At 39.4% G+C, this 4,594-nt stretch overlaps 1 non-coding gene across 1 annotated transcript; it reads right to left on the bottom strand.

Moving 5' to 3' along the window:
- Positions 1 to 2,823: 2,823 nt before the first annotated feature.
- On the bottom strand, positions 2,824 to 2,960 carry LOC127484040 (small nucleolar RNA SNORA2/SNORA34 family). The gene has a single exon (XR_007910821.1). It is a non-coding gene; the product is annotated as a small nucleolar RNA SNORA2/SNORA34 family (small nucleolar RNA).
- Positions 2,961 to 4,594: the final 1,634 nt, after the last annotated feature.

Here is a 4,594-nt window from a genome sequence, read left to right as displayed (position 1 = left end):
CCTGGTCTCCCATATGGGTAGCAGGGGTAGCAGGGGCCTAAGAACTTGGGTTATCTTCCATTGCTTTCTCAGGCATGTTAGCATGGAGCTGGATCAGAAGTGGAACTGCTGGGACTCAAACTGGCACAAATAGGGGATTGCTGGGGTGACGAGTGTTGGCTTAAACCACTGCACGCACCACAATGCCAGCCCCCAACCCTCTTTCTTTTCCTTCACTTACCACAGGTGTCAGATTTGCTTCATGCTCTCAGGCCCACCCTGCCTACTCCTACTTATTCCCTTTTATCCTGTGCTAGTCTTTCCTCTGATGAACCTCTTGCACATTTATTCCCATCCTGATTATCTCCTTCTTGTAGGACCTAAGCCAACACAGGATCCAAAGTCTGGGACATCCTAAGACATTATCTCCGACATAAAGACCAGTTTATTGAAACTTGTACTTCTACCCCTAAAAAAGTGGTATACATTTTGTAGAGTTTCAGAAGAATATTTACTACATGCAGAAATCCTATTCCAACTCATGTCCAGTGAAATGGAAGACTGCCAATTTTGAGTTGATCCCCAAGCACACATTGAATGGCCATCCATCAGAGTTATTTCTTGTAAGCTGAGTAGAATTATGTCCAGCAAGTGCAGTAAGATTGAGCACATCAGTTCACCACATACTGCTATCAGGACATTTGAAGTCTTAAGGGAACAAAATAAGTCATACAAAAAGGTGACCCAATGGACAGGTGATATACAAAGGAAAAAGCCTACATCAGGTTTGCAGATGGGTTAGCTCCATCTATTGTGGCTATCCGAAGCTGAGCTATTGCCATATTGCAATTCTGTTCAGGAGGCTGGCTCTGAAAATTAGCTGTGCAGATAGATCTTCCTATTAAGTATAAGCCTAAGTACTTGATTTGGTTTCACTTTAAGGGCTAAGTTTCAATATCTCAGGATATACACAGACTCATGCACATAACAAATGGTTTAGCTAGAGTAAAAGCCTGGAAAGAGCCAAGCCTGGCAGAAATAAGACAAGGAGTTATGGAAAAGAAAGATGTTAGGGGACCCACAGCAATGAGCACAAAATATGAGGCTGATAACTACCAGATAATGCAGAAGCAGCTCTGAACAACCAGCTATAAAGGGTGAACCACCCAAACGAGGTTGGCCAATTTCTGTCTGTTCACTCACCCCAGTGTTTGCACAAGGAAACCATGGCAGAGTAGTTAAGTTGGTAAAAATAGAGGTTATACCAGATTCATCAGTATAGTCTCCCTCTCACAAAAACTAACTTAGATATTATCATCACTTAATGTCCAGCCTACTTTAAACTCTCAGTATGGTATTATCTTTTGAAGAAAACAAGTAGTCAACTGTTAGTTGATCACACATGACCCCTTCCATTTGGTAGTTGGACAATTTATCCTACCTGGAGTTAATGTTCATTCTGGGTCTAAGTTTATATTCCCTGCCACAGTTACCTTGGAGAGCACAACTCTCAGAGGTTTTGTATGGTTTATTTATTGATATGGAATCCTGTGCAACATTACTTCATGAAAAAGACTTACTTTATATCAAAGGAGAGAGAACACTGGGTCCCCTGTCACAGGACCATCTATGATCAGACCTGGAATCAGGGGCACTTTTAAGACTCAAATGACCATCATGGGGCTGATACTCTGTCTGTACTTCCAAGTGCAATGTATGTTATAAACCAAATGTCCATTTTACTGCTGTGACCCAAATATTTAGATTATAGGGTCTCAAAAACATGGGATGGAAATAGGACTAATCTATCTTACCATAACCCCAAGAGATACACTGGGGAAATTTGTCATTTCCATGCCCATGAGTTTAGATTCTTCAGATTGGAGGTCCTGGATGGCAAAGGTTTTTTATTTCTATAATGGCTACAGTAGGCACTCAAGTAAATCTAAATGGTGACCTCCGTGTGATCACTGTGGACTCCTTATGCCAGATGTAGTGATCTATCCAGTGAATATGGAATACATGTGATGAACTATAATTTCTGTTTATGTTGGGGGCAGAAAGAAATACTATGTCTGAAATTTAATCTTGGGTGTGCCTCTTGGTCCTTGCATGCCTGGTGTTAACTATAAATGGGAAATTGAGGTACATGGGCATAATAATGGCAAAAACTTTGAGGTTGTGAAAGGTCAACACCTTGAAGAAAGAGAGATAGAACACAGCAGACTTGAAGTGGGAACAGATGATCTGGATAACAAGGCTCTGCTCATACTAATGTTTCTTATCCAAGACATCATATACAGCTTTGTTGGACATTTTCTATATACACCAATAATGGACTATCTCAGGTACCTGCATCTCATGCCTGAGGTTTTTCTCTGGCTGTGAAAAAATTCTCAGCCTGGCTCACAGGCAGGGCATAAATTCCAGAGGGAAAGCCCTGTTGTGGCTCTAAGTTGGCCACAAAGTCTCTGACACCCCTCTTACCACAAGGTGGAGTCTAGCCGGCCTCCCCTTGAATCTGGGCTATCTTTAATGACTTCTGAAGGTAGTCTAGTATTGGCTAATCAGATTCTACTTTTTGTTCACTTCAGGGCCTCTAAGCAATGTAAGGAATCTAACTACCTTCTGAGTTTGAAAACGTAAGAAGCTGAAGCCATGAGAAAACACTACCAATAGGAGCTCCAGTCTCCACTGACCCCAATCCTGATTCATCCCACATCAAGTGCCAGATGTGACAGAAGCCTCCAGATGTTTGACGCCCTTTGCTCAAGTGATCCCCAGATGCATGATCTTATCATGCACTGTCACTTCTACCATATTCTGTTTTTTTTTCCCCATATGGTTTGTTTCTTCTGAATCAAATAGCCATTTTCTGCTGAAGGCAGAAAAACCAGCCAGGAGACCACAAGAAGACTACTTTAGGCCTCAGCTTGAAAGCAGTTGCAATAGTAAAACTGCTGGTCTTCAGTCAGGGCCATATATTGTATTTCTTAAGACCAACTCCAGGCCACACTCTAGAGGAAGGAAATTAGTTGCCATTGTTTGAGGGAAGTGTGTTCAGAAATTTTTACACATTTTAAAACCATAACATTTGTGTTTTATCAAACCATGAGTGTATCTCATATTTAGGTTTATTTCAAAATGTCAATAAAGTTTTATAATTTTCCATAAGGTCTTAGAAAATGTTATTTTATTCTGAGCTATGTTAAATCACTTGATACTTTTTGCAAATGAGGTCTTTTAAACATCTTGATGCTCCATTTCTCTCTTTAGCCTAGAAATGCAACTTATTTTTGTATATCAGCCAATTGAAAACAATACAGCTTTGTTCCTTCACTGATAGCTTCTTCCGAGTTTTCTGAATAATCCTGTAATCTGTGCATTAATCAAGGACTCATCAGAAAGCAGATGGCACCCCAAAACTGGGTAAATGAAAATAACTAAAAATCTCCACTGTTTACAAATGGGGCAGTTCACAATGCACAAACCAGAGTTAGTAACCTGAGGAATGAGTACCATCCAGGACACGGGACAAAATGGAGGAGCGGTTGTCTGAGAAATTGTCTGAAAAGAGTCACCTGGCAGAATTCAAGGCCTTTGTTAGAAGGACAAAGAGCCAGGAAATGCATAACCTCACTTGTTCTGCCTACTACCCTCCAATGTGTCCTATTTGCTAAATCCAAATAAAGGCCAAATTGATACCAGATTGAGACACATTTCCTGGAACACAGAACAGAAGGGAGTGATTAAATGAGGATCCAAAGAGGAAAACACAAGGTATTCAGTGCAATGTTTGAAAGAATGACAGTTTTATTTCTTCTTTCCCAAATCTTCATTCTTTCAAATGAAAATTGTTAGTTAATATGCCTAGGTTTTATCTTTTTTCTAGCTTACCTGAGGTATAATTGACAAATACAAATGGTATACATCTAAGATAAACACCATACTGATGATGATATATATCATGAAATGATTACCACAGTCAAGTTAATTAACATTAATCCACCCATTGCTATACTTAATTGTTGTGTGTGTGTGTGTGTGTGTGTGTAAGGACACTGAAGGTCTACTCTCTCAGCAAACTTCAAGTTAACTCATTATTCACAATAGTCACCATGCTGTATATTAGATTCCTAGAACCTATTCATTTTACAGGTCAAAGTTCGCACACTTTGGCCAACATTTCCCTGATTTCCCAACTCTAACCACTGGCAAGCACCCTCTTACTCTCTGCCACCATGGCTTTATTTTTTTTTTTTTTTAGATTCCACACATGTAACTGAGATCACATACTATTTATCATTGTGTCTGGTTTATTTTGCTTAGCATAGTGTCCTCCCATTTCATTCATATTGTTGCAAGTGAAATCTCTTGTTTTTATGGCAAATTGCTATCCCATCTTTTCTCAATCCATTCATCTATCAATGTATCTTGGCTATTGTGAATAATGCTACATTATTGGAATGAAAATATCCCAAGATACTAATTTCATTTGCTTTGGAGAAATCCTGGAGGTGAAATTTCTGAATTTTATGATATCTTTTTAACTTTTTGAAGAACCTCCATACTGTTTTCTTTAATGACTGAACCAATTTACATTCCCACTAAGGGT

The sequence above is a fragment of the Oryctolagus cuniculus genome, chromosome 12 (assembly GCF_051225735.1).
Source record: "Oryctolagus cuniculus isolate XC-2025 breed Fujian yellow rabbit chromosome 12, ASM5122573v1, whole genome shotgun sequence".
NCBI classification, from domain to species: domain Eukaryota; kingdom Metazoa; phylum Chordata; class Mammalia; order Lagomorpha; family Leporidae; genus Oryctolagus; species Oryctolagus cuniculus.
This window is presented reverse-complemented; position numbering and strand designations above follow the sequence as displayed.